Here is a 13,337-nt window from a genome sequence, read left to right as displayed (position 1 = left end):
ACAAAAAAAACTAACAATATTGTTCATTGGAGGCAAAAGGTGGTGGTTAACTCTACTATTCTATGGAACCAAGTTTTCCCTTCTCAATCTTTAGAGTTTATCACATTGAGAACAAATTGGTTAGATTATTTCATGTCTGCACATGTATATATTTAAACATATTCAGCTGATATAACAACTGAACGCAACAGTAATTTGCATTTATAACACACTGAGCCAAAGATATAACAAGACATTAGCAGATGAGACCAAAGATCAAAGGGCTGGGTGTTTGAATGGCTTTTAAAGGAGATGCAAGAGGAGAGATGAAAGTTTCAGGGAGACAATTCCAAAAGTCAGGTATGCGCAATAGGATAGAGTCAGAGTTGTGGGGCTGGAAGAGTTTGTGGAGGTGGGGAGGGAGGACAAGACCATAAATGGGTTTAAACGTGAGAATGATAAATTTAAAATTTGATGCTTTGCGTGATGGTTGAGAGAGATGTGATGCGGGATAGGATATGGACAGCAGAATTTGGGATCAGTTGATGTTTACAAAGATGCCCGAAGATGAGACCAACCAAGAGATCATTGGAATGATTGTCTGGAGTTAACAAAGACACAGAAGAGAGTTTCAGCAGGAGGTGGACTCAAGTAAGAGCAGCAACTAGCAAAGTTACAGCTGTCTTTTTTGATGGAAAGCTTGTAGAGTCAGAGCTAAGATAGGGGTTGGAGATTGTATTAAGATGGAGGCTTAGCTGAAGGACAAATAGCAAACCAAGTTGGAATGACAAATGGGTGGAAGGATGATGAGCAGCTGGCAGAGCAGCTCAGGGCCTCATGCTTGTATTAAGATCCTTCTGCTAAATTGAACAGTGCAGACCTGCCGGTCCCATCAGCGTCACCATCACCAGTAAGGTCCACAAGACAAATGTTATTTACAATTTAACGTGGAGCTATCAGAGCTCTTCCCAGTTTCTCAGCGCTGCTCAGTGATTAGCCCTCTCCTCCAGCCCTCCAACCAGAGTTGTTGCTACCAAGACAGGCATCCTAAAATTCACCCCTTGGAAATGAGCAAGCTGCTTCCAGTGACATTAAAGGCACTGACAGATCATCCAAAGTATTCGAATGAGGCCTGAAACCTCACTTAGGCTCCAAAGCTTTGGCAACAACAAACACAACATTTTTTTCTAATAATTTTAATCTAGTAAAACAAAAGAACAAACAAAGAAAGAACAAAGAACAATACAGCACAGGAACAGGCCCTTCGGCCCTCCAAGCCCGCGCCGCTCCCCAGTCCAGGATTGAATCCTGAATCCAGGATCCCCACCCAATTTTCCAGCCTATCTACATACCAATATCCTATCCACCGAGCTGTCCCTCACAGCTACGATGCTTTGTTCATTACAACCTATTAACTCACCCCCACCCCCCCATTCCAGACCATGTGATCTCCAGGGAGAGGCGAAAACCCAGAGTGAAAAACCCCAGGGCCAATATGGGGAAAAAAAAATCTGGGAAATTCCTCTCCGACCCCCTGAGGCGATCGAAACGAGTCCAGGAGATCACAATGGCCCTGATCGGAAAATGCTTCCCAACCCTAGTCATTTCCACTTCCACGAACACCATATGAATTCCCTGCCCCCGAGACAGGTTCCCAACTATCCGCAGTCTCGCTCTGTACTGGTACCAGCAAGATGATCATAGAATGAAGCCTTGAAACGAGAAACAAGGAACAATTAGCCCGCGCCGCTCCCTGGTCCAAACTAGACCACTCTTTTGTATCCCTCCATTCCCACTCCGTTCATATAGCTGTCCAGATAAGTCTTAAACGTTCCCAGTGTGTCCGCCTCCACCACCTTGCCCGGCAACACATTCCAGGCCCCCACGACCCTCTGTGTGAAATATGTCCTTCTGATATCTGTGTTAAACCTCCCCCCCTTCACCTTGAACCTATGACCCCTCGTGAACGTCACCACCGACCCGGGGAAAAGCTTCCCACCGTTCACCCTATCTATGCCTTTCATAATTTTATACACCTCTATTAAGTCTCCCCTCATCCTCCGTCTTTCCAAGGAGAACAACCCCAGTTTCCCCAATCTCTCCTCATAACCAAGCCCCTCCATACCAGGCAACATCCTGGTAAACCTCCTCTGTACTCTCTCCAAAGCCTCCACGTCCTTCTGGTAGTGTGGCGACCAGAACTGGACGCAGTATTCCAAATGCGGCCGAACCAACGTTCTATACATCTGCAACATCAGACCCCAACTCTTATACTCTATGCCCCGTCCTATAAAGGCAAGCATGCCATATGCCTTCTTCACCACCTTCTCCACCTGTGACGTCACCTTCAAAGATCTGTGGACTTGCACACCCAGGTCCCTCTGCGTCTCTACACCCTTTATGGTTCTTCCATTTATCGTGTAGCTCCTCCCTACATTATTCCCACCAAAATGCATCACTTCGCATTTATCAGGATTGAACTCCATCTGCCATTTCCTTGCCCAAATTTCCAGCCTATCTATATCCTTCTGTAGCCTCTGACAATGTTCCTCACTATCTGCAAGTCCTGCCAGTTTTGTGTCGTCCGCAAACTTACTGATCACCCCAGTTACTCCTTCTTCCAGATCATTTATATAAATCACAAACAGCATAGGTCCCAATACAGAGCCCTGCGGTACACCACTAGTCACAGGCCTCCAGCCGGAAAAAGACCCTTCCACTACCACCCTCTGTCTTCTATGACCAAGCCAGTTCTCCACCCATCTAGCCACCTCCCCCTTTATCCCATGGGATCCAACCTTTTTCACTAGCCTACCATGAGGGACTTTGTCAAACACTTTACTAAAGTCCATATAGACAACATCCACTGCCCTTCCTTCGTCAACCATTTTGGTCACTGGTAAGAAATAGGAGCAGGAATAGGCCTTTTCCCCTCAAGCCTGACACACCATTCATAAGACCATGGCTGATCTTATTGTGGCCTTAACACTATTTTCCTGCCTGATCCCCAAACACTTGACACCCTGCTAGATTAAAAATCTGTCTAACTCAGTGTAATAGTGCGAGGTGACTCAATGTGACAAATAGCGAACTAAAGGATATATTGGTAAGAAGCACTATGTACAACAAAAGGTTTAACAGCACAACAACACAGGTCTATTCCCAAAGTGCCCTGACTCCAACAGTGAGCACAAGGGACAGAGGGGGAGGTAAAAAGGGTGGGGGAGTTGCACTACTGATTAAGGAGAATTTCACAGCTGTACTGCGGGAGGACACCTCGTAGGGCTCATACAGCAAGGCAATATGTGTAGAGCTCAGGAATAGGAAGGGTGTAGTCACAATGTTGGGGGTTTACTATAGGCCGCCCAACAACCAGCGGGAGATAGAGGAACAGATATGTAGGCAGATTTTGGCAAGGTGTAAAAGTAACAGGGTTGTTGTGGGAGATTTTAGACTTCCCCTATATTGACTGGGACTCACTTAGTGCTAGGGGCGTGGATGGAGCAGAGTTTGTAAGGAGCATCCAGGAGGGCTTCTTGAAGCAGTATGTAGATAGTCTAACTAGGAAAGGGGCCGTACTGGACCTGGCATTGGGAAATGAGCCCGGCCAAGTGGTCGATGTTTCAGTACACCACAACTCAGTAAGCTTTAAGGTGGGAAAAAACTGCCCCTCTGGACACTTTTGTATCTCTCCCCTCTCACCTTAAACCTATGCCCTCTAGTTTTAGACTCCCCTACCTTTGGAAAAAGATATTGACGATCTAGCTGATCTGTGCCCCTCATTATTTTATAGACCTCTATAAGATCACCCTCAGCCTCCTACGCTCCAGAGAAAAAAGTCCCAATCTATCCAGCCTCTCCTTATAACTCAATCCATCAAGTCCCAGTAGCATCCTAGTAAATCTTTTCTGCACTCTTTCTAGTTTAATAATATCCTTTCTATAATACGGTGACCAGAATTGCACACAGTATTCCAAATGTGGCCTTACCAATGTCTTGTACAACTTCAACAAGACTTTCCAACTCCTGTATTCAATGTTCTGACTGATGAAACCAAGCATGCCGAATGCCTTCTTCACCACTCTGTCCACCTGTGACTCCACTTTCAAGGAGCTATGAACATGTACCCCGAGATCTCTTTGTTCTGTAACTTCTTCTTCCAAGACAGAGATATAGGAGAGAATGGAATTTCTGGGGTGGGGGAGGTAAGGACAGATGGCTTTGCTCTTTCCAATAGTTAGTTGGGGCAAAATTTTGCTTCTCCACTATTGCAAGTCAGACAAGTAGCCTATTAGTTTAGAGACAGTGGAAGGACTGAGAGTGGCTGTGGTGATTGCCCATAACCTATTTCTACCCCAACAATGACGATTTACTTGTGTCTCCATTTGAGAGTCAAATATTCCAGCCGGATTTCTCCACCCATGTTTTCAGCATGCGGGAAAGCCGGCAGGGGTGGAGAATCCAACAACAATTCTACACCTTTCCACATGTTTCACTGCTGAGAGCCTCCCAACCTACAAACTGACAGAAGATTCAAAGAGCCAGACAGGCTCGGTGGCCCAATACTCTCCTTCTGTGTTGCGTAATCCAATGAGAAGGTAGAGAGAATGGGACAAGGCAATATGTGTTAACTAAGGTAAAAGTTTTGAACTTGTTCTTCATACACACTTTGTGCACAGAGGAAAAATTCTCAAGAAGAGTTGAAATAGCTTCTGTAAATAAAAAAATTGCCCTCTCAGTGCTTATTCAGCAAAAGAAACGAACATGGTAATAAAATCTTCCTGAATATTTATGTTTGCTTCAAGAATGCAGCCTGTGAGCTAAAGACTTTAAAATTTGGATAGCTGTCAGTGTCCCTGCTGACAGTCTAAGGTTTAAGATTAGAGTAATGGATCTCAGTTACCCCAGAAAACCTCCACCAAAAGCCTGCATGACACTAGATCCTCAGATCCAACCACTTTAGTTCAATTAATTTTTTCTCCACCAGTAATTCATGTAACTTATTCAGCGCGTACCCTTTCTTCCGACTCATTAATGCTAATAACTTCTTGTTTATAATTTAGAACTCAGAATGAATAATTTGTGATTTCCACTTCAGAAAATCTTGAGTTAAGTTCTAAAGGCTATTAGCACCCTAATGGAAATTCAAAATAAATCTTTAGTCATTACTCCTCAGCACTTTTAAATTAACTGGCTTCAGACCGCAACAGCTTTTTTCCTGTAACTTGTCCCACTTCTTTCTGGCTGTTAAAAAAAAAATCAAAAAACAAGCTATTGATGTACTTCTTGGAGCTGTATGATAATGTAAATAGGGGATTATGGATTATTTCATGAATTGTAAAACAGTAATCCATTCTGAGGATTCAAATTGCATTATAAATCATAAGTTATATTCCTCGTATGAGCATTCACTGCAAAATTCAATAAGGCCTGAAAATAATGTAGGCAGCTTGCAACCTTGGTGCCTACTCATTAAAATGATGTAACGTGCAGTCAGTAGTAATCATGTTGTTGAGTGGTTGCATGCCTGAACATGGGGCACCAAATCATGTTAGGCCAACTCCACTTAAAGTGAAACTGCACTATTTGAGACATAGATAGGATGCAAAGCTGGGCTGAAAAATGGCAAATGGAGTTTAACCCTGATAAATGTGAGGTGATTCATTTTGGTAGGTCTAATTTAAATGTGGATTACAGGGTCAAAGGTAGGGTTCTGAAGACTGTGGAGGAACAGAGAGATCTTGGGGTCCATATCCACAGATCTCTAAAGGTTGCCACTCAAGTGGATAGAGCTGTGAAGAAGGCCTATAGTGTGTTAGCTTTTATTAACAGGGGGTTGGAGTTTAAGAGCCATGGGGTTATGCTGCAACTGTACAGGACCTTGGTGAGGCCACATTTGGAATATTGTGTGCAGTTCTGGTCACCTCACTATAAGAAGGATGTGGAAGCGCTGGAAAGAGTGCAGAGGAGATTTACCAGGATGCTGCCTGGTTTGGAGGGTAGGTCTGATGAGGAAAGGTTGAGGGAGCTAGGGCTGTTCTCTCTGGAGCGGAGGAGGCTGAGGGGAGACTTAATAGAGGTTTATAAAATGATGAAGGGGATGGATAGAGTGAACGTTCAAAGACTATTTCCTCGGGTGGATGGAGCTATTACAAGGGGGCATAACTATAGGGTTCATGGTGGGAGATATAGGAAGGATATCAGAGGTAGGTTCTTTACGCAGAGAGTGGTTGGGGTGTGGAATGGACTGCCTGCAGTGATAGTGGAGTCAGACACTTTAGGAACATTTAAGCGGTTATTGGATAGGCACATGGAGCACACCAGGATGATAGGGAGTGGGATAGCTTGATCTTGGTTTCAGATAAAACTTGGCACAACATCGTGGGTCGAAGGGCCTGTTCTGTGCTGTACTGTTCTATGTTCTATTTAAATGCAGTCTGTGCCTCCTAAAGGTAAGGTACATTTTGACTGGGGCAGGTGCTGGAATATGCCTGGGCAGGAACAATAACTAACAATGGTGGCCCAAGGCAATGAGCGGGTCCCAAATCATTCAGGAAGCCTTGGTGAAAGAGGTAGAGAGGAGTGATGCCTTGTATCCACAGCAGAGATGAAGGCCCTTCAGGCAGACACTGCTACAGAGACAATGGAGGCAGATAGCCATCATGGTCAATGGCAGCAATGTAGCCCCAGGGATCTGGATTCAGTGCCACAAGAAATTCAGTCAATTGTTTACTATTGATTCACAGAAATAGTCATCATCGTTGAGTCAAAATCCTGCAATTCCCTATTTCGAACAGTTTGGGCGTACCTATATCACACGGACCGTAGCAGTTCAAAAGCCCAGTGCATCACCACCTTCTCAATTAGAGTGGGGCAATAAAGGCTGGCCTTACAGTGACACCAATAACCCATGAACGAATGAAAAACATCACCCAGATTGCAGCACACTCACTGACACATCTCAACAAGATGACAATCAACCGCAGCAACATCTAACCACAACCATATCCTTGTGTCTCCTTTCAAATACCCAAGAACTGGCGCCTGGCTCAGCAGTTGTGCAGGAGAGAAAATTGGAAGATAGAGAAGAGGCTGTTAAGGAGAGAATGCCATCATTCTCACACTCACACCCACCAGCTCAGATACTGATACTGCATGTTCTTTAGAAGATAGCAGTAAAGTCCAATCGCTGCATGGTAAGACACTGGGCATGAGTGGCCAGAAGCCAAATTTCAGGTGAAGGATAGCGCAGCAGTCAAAGTCACACACGATTTCTACTGCAAAAGACTCAGATTATGTGATGGGTGCACACAACAAACACTGGGTGCATTGACAGATCTGCCAGAAAGCCTGCAGTCACTAGCAAGGAACATTGAAGAAGCTGACACAAATGTGGCACATGGCTTTGCGAAGAACTTGGGGCTCATCCTTAAGATGTGGGAGTGCGGGCCCATTCCATTAGCACATTTGTGGACTAAATCATGGTGCAATATTTGACGGCCAGTATCTCAACTTCCATTGCAGCAAAAACAGAAGCCACCCTACATTTGACTGTTGAAGTGGAAGCTCAGCCTGCAGTTGCGTATGCACAGCTATCATGCAAGCTCAGACTACCAACCCCTTAATTGTCAATACCAATGCGCAAACAAGCTTGCAGAGTCTCACAGCAATCCAGCAATCTGTGCTTTATCACATTAGAAGGATTGCTGAGGTACCACTCCAGGGAGTGACAGTGACTCTGTGCAGCACCAACCTGTTGTCCTGTCTCAGGGTGGCAGCTCTTGTTCTCTCAACAGTACCCATTTAGTCAGTGCCCTTGTTATATAAGAACATAAAGTGCTGGAGATACAAAGTAGGTCTGACAGCAGCAATGGAATGAGAAACAGTGTTAATGTTTCAAGTAGAAAATAACACTTCTTCATCTGAATCTATCAGAAGAGTTCTGAAGAGTCATATTTGACTCGAAAAGTTGGCCCGGAATCCTCTGGCTATTCACACCGCCAGGAAACCCACCACGGTGGGACATAGTCAATTAGAAAAACTCTCTGCGAAGACCAAAGAATCCCCCCCATTAACTCTCTTTCTCTCTCCACAGGTGCTGCTGGACCTGCTGAGTACTTCCAGTATGTTCTGTTTTTATTTCAGATTTTCAGCATCAACAGTATTTTGCTTTTATCTTAGTGCCCTTTCTTTCACCATCTGTCCATAAGCAGAAGTGCTTTTTGTTTTAAAAATATGCTGTAGCATTTATTCCAAAAATCCTTTGTCTCTGTGACTCCCTACATTTTTAAATTTTTTAAGTGACTCCCAGCAAACTCTCTTCAAATGAAATCAATAGTTTGATTTGATTTGATTTATTATTGTCACATGTATTAGTATACAGTGAAAAGTATTGTCTCTTGCACGCTATACAGACAAAGCATACCGTTCATAGAGAAGGAAACGAGAGAGTTCAGAATGTAGTGTTACAGTCATAGCTAGGGTGTTGAGAAAGATCAACTTAGTGCAAGGTTGGTCCATTCAAAAGTCTGACGGCAGCAGGGAAGAAGCTATTTTTGAGTCGGTTGGTGCGTAACCTCAGACTTTTCTATCTTTTTCCCGATGGAAGAAGGTGGAAGAGAGAATGTCTGAGGTGGGTGGGGTCCTTAATTATGAGAGTCAATGGATGGGGAGGCTGGTTTGCGTGATGGATTGGGTACATTCACGACCTTTTGTAGTCTCTTGCGGTCTTGGGTAGAGCAGGAGCCATACCAAGCTGTGATACAACTAGAAAGAATGCTTTATATGGTGCATCTGTAAAAGTTTAGTTTATTCACACCAATAACCGATGAATGAATGAAAAACACCAACCATTCACACACACACAAACACAAACTGGTCACTTGAGGCAAGTCACCTCCTTCTATCACAATGATTTCATAAATTATCTGGTGTCTGGATGGGGCTTTTGTTTTGTGGTTTATAATGACCCAGTCATTAGCCACTGAAAGAGTCATTATCCATATTGATGACCCTGTTCTGGGTAGCTATTGCCTCAGGAGACCCTCAAATTCTGCTAGAGGGGTAAGCTTGTAAAGGTGTAAATGATGCCCATTTCCTTTTGATATTTCCATGTTGAAATGGACCTCGACAGCCGCAGAAGTGAGATTCTAAGAGCAACACATCAGAGCATTTCTCCAGTGCAATCCATATTTACTGCCCTGCCCGCCACTGGAATCGAAGCAGGCGAGGGGCGGATCATGGAAAAGTCCATTGACCTACCCCCCACAAAGTACATTGGAGAAAAACCCATCAGACTAAAACAGTTGATTTTTTATCAAACACTCGCAACTGGCAAAACAATCACACAAATTCTGGAAGGAATTAATGCACACAGCAGCTTTATAAGCAATATCATAATCTAATCAAAAAAGCATGATGAGAATCAGCCAAATATCACAGATTATCATTGTCATGCCTTTGTGTATGTGTCACACAAGCTCCATCCTTCAGCACTCTGGATCAGATCCTTCACAAAGACGTTACAAAGTTGATGACTGCTGCAGTACATGGCATCTTATGTTAAATCCCTTTATAACCGTATCCAATGTATTCTATCTCCACAACGTCAGTGCCAAAAAAGAATTGCATACTTACATGGATGGTCAGAGACTAAAGCATGATCCCAACCCAACATACTTGGGAGTGACTCTCGATAGGATTCTATCCTTCCAGGAACATTTGAAGGAAACAGCAGCAAAGGGCAAAACCAGGAACAACCCACTAACCAAATACTCAGGGTCTATTATGGGATGCTGCTGCCACAACACTCCGGACCTCAGCACTTACCCTATCATAATCCACAGCAGAGTTCTGTGCAGCTGTCTGGCAGTAGGCCACAATTACACAAGATGTGTCCCATGTGTTCTGTGTTGGCAGTGCCTCATTACAGAATCACCCCATATATTTCAAAGACTATGAAAAGACATTTTGGATATATTAGTTAGTTTTGACTGAGCTTCAATAGGTCGAGAGGGACAAAACAGCTCCTTGAATATAATCCCCACAGAATTCTGAGAAAGATTGTGACTGAGACGGACCAGGTAGTTAATCCTTTCTAGACGTCCATCTATTCTTTGATAGGTCTGCAAAGAAAGTCATTCAAAAGAAATGTCATTGATTGGTTTGTCTGATTAACTCTCCTGTGAATTAAATTTGACAACTGCCTGTGTGTTCTCGGTGCTTTGAACAACTTGATCTGTGAAAACGACTGTTTGGTAGTTTAATGATGTTACCACAGAGGTAATCAACCTACAACTCTAAAGCCATGTGTCACTCTTGAGCCTCGGCTTTTGATGTCTCAGCAACGAGGTCATTTTTGTTTTTATAGTTATTTCCTAGGTTGTCCTGTTTATATATCCCTCGACTGGAAATGTGGAGCCTCTATCTTGATAATGTTCCCCTTGCCGCGTACCTTCTTGGGCTGGTACCTGTATTTGGGGCAGGAAGAAGCTCCTCTTTGGCCCCTCCATAGCTTCCCGGAAAGCAAGGGATACGGTGGGGGGGGGGGGGGGGGGGGGGGGATTCTCCCAGCCAGGAGACTCAAGCAAAGATCATGTAGCGGGCTTCCTGCTGGGCACTATGGTGCCCATGCATCTCCATAAAAATATACGAAGGCCATCGACAATGAGCTCAACATTTGGATAAACATATTCAAAAGAGTTCATGGTGTGAAAATGGACCCACTAAAATACCTGCCGATGATGCCAGGAGTCTTGGTAGAACCAAGTCACTGGAAATAGAAAGGCATTCATTGGGAAGAGGGCTCGGAACTTTATACCATTTAGGTGATTAAGTAGACCCTACAATCATGAGGCAGGGATATGTGCTTTCACTCAATATACTGGCCCACATATCCCTCGACTGGAAATGTGGAGCCTCTATCTTGATAATGTTCCCCTTGCCGCGTACCTTCTTGGGCTGGTACCTGTATTTGGGGCAGGAAGAAGCTCCTCTTTGGCCCCTCCATAGCTTCCCGGAAAGCAAGGGATACGGTGGGGGGGGGGGGCGATTCTCCCAGCCAGGAGACTCAAGCAAAGATCATGTAGCGGGCTTCCTGCTGGGCACTATGGTGCCCATGCATCTCCAGCCAACGGATTTCTGGCATCGTCAGCTCTGTGCCAGAAATCAGTGCGGAGTTGAATAAATCATTACAATGAGGATCAACATATCATCAGCTGGCCCGGGACTGAAATCTCCAGGCCCGCTAGCCTCTCCCTGCCCCCTGCCAGGAGTGCTTCACTCCTGCGGGATTTACAACAGCTTCCCACTAGCAGGAAGCTGGTGGCCCAACTGCGCTCGAGTGAAGGGGGCCTTTCAAGGCCCCCCACGAGGTCAGAGGGAAGGGAGGTGCCCCCGGACATTGCCAACTTGGCAGTACCAGCCTGGCCCTCTGGTGCATCCCTAGGGCCAAAGTGGCAATGCATAGGGGGCACCTTGCATTTCCCATCGGGCATTGGGCAGTGCCAAGAGGGCAGGGCCAGAGGGGGCAAGGCATAATGGGGCGGGGCCTAATGGGCAGAGAGATCGGTGAGGATGAGGGTGGGGGATCCCACTTCCACTCTGCACTCGGGATTGGTGACGGAGGGAGGGAGGCCAGCAATCAGGATTGGACATCGGGGTGGTAGCGGTGAGGGGGGGGGAGGAAGGGCTTGGCCTTCTAGGGCTGTTGGGGGGTGGGGGCTCAGAACTGCGGGGGCGGGGGTGGGGTGTCAGGGCAATTGATGGGAGGGACAGGGAGGAGAGATTGAGGTGGGCTGGTAGGGGGGACATCGACGCTGGCCCAGAGACGGGGAGCCAGCATTCGGGTGATGAGGTGGTGGGGGGGGGGGGGGGGGGGGGGGGGGGGGGAGGTCGCATGGCCAATGATGCGGGAGTCGCGGGGCTGGCCAGCGATCGAGCTCTGACAGATCGGCACATGCGCAGTGGCCCACTCAGCGCTTTGCTACCGGCAGTTCCAGCGGGAATAGGTCCCACCCTCAGATTTCTAATGAAATTCACACTAGTGCACTCTGCAGTGCACAGAGTCCGGGAAATTCATTTTGAAAATCCCGCTGAAAAAAAACAGCATGATTTATTCAAGTTTTTACATGAATTCGGCTTTTAGAATTTTTTGGGAGAATCTCACCCGATGTATTTAGATTTTGGCTTAACTTGCAATCTTTACGGAAGGGCCATCAATTTTCAGCCAAGTGTCTCCAGACGATTGGCCTCAGAAAACTGGTGCTGCACTTTGGGTCTCACTTCATGTCCAGCCTGAATGATGTAAGCTGAGCAGGATTGCTGCGTGGTTCCTCTGTGGACAACATTGACCAATAGTTAGCAAATCACCTGCTCACAGCTAATGACATTGCCATCCTTGTAGTTTCGCGAAGGTCCATCTGTGTGAGGCAACCATTTGTCACATATTGTTATTTTTCCCATATTTTGTCTGGAGAAATTAGTTTTCCTCCTCAGTTTGAAAACAAATTAGCTTTCATTTTCTGAATGGAAATTATAAGCTTTATAATATTTATTAATGTGACTAATGCAGATTCAAATTCATTACATGCGTAACTTTTTATATTTATTATAAATATAAATAGTACAATACTGTATTATTCGTGATAACCTACTGCACATAGCAGCACATACATTTACATCCTCCTCACCAATATCATTACTTTTTCACACAACAAATCTGTGGCATAACAAGAAAAGAAACAAACAAGATTATTTTTCATCAAATAATGTTTTACAGGAGAAATGTATCTGAGTGACATTAAGATGGTAGCTATATCTTACAGCATATCTGATTATCACTGGAATGTTGCTTTCGAAGCTAATGACCAAAACTGTCTGATTCAATAACTGTTTTGCGATTTACTGTCAGCTGTTTATTACCCCATACCGTAACGATCCAGGAGATGTTATTTTATAAATGTAAAAATGTTCTAAACATGAAAGTAACATTGAGTCATGAGAAATAAAGTCACGAGTTTTTTTGGGCAGCAAGGTGGCACAAGTGGTTAGCACTGCTGCCTCATAGTGCCAGGGACCCCGGTTCGATTCCTGGCTTGGGCCACTGTCTGTGTGGAGTTTGCACATTCTCCCATGTTTGTGTGGGTTTCCTCTGGATGCTCCAGTTTCCTCCCACACTCCAAAGATGTGCGGGGTAGGTAGATTGGCCATGTTAAATTGCCCCTTAGTGTCAGGGGGACCAGCAGGGTAAATATGTGGGGTTATGGGGATAGGGCCTGGGTGGGATTGTTGTTGGTGCAGGCTCGATGGGTCAAATGGCCTCCTTCTGTACTGTACAGATTCTATGATTCTATGAAATG

This window comes from Mustelus asterias, chromosome 5 (assembly GCF_964213995.1).
Source record: "Mustelus asterias chromosome 5, sMusAst1.hap1.1, whole genome shotgun sequence".
Lineage (NCBI taxonomy): Eukaryota > Metazoa > Chordata > Chondrichthyes > Carcharhiniformes > Triakidae > Mustelus > Mustelus asterias.
Note: the sequence above shows the minus strand (reverse complement) of the source record.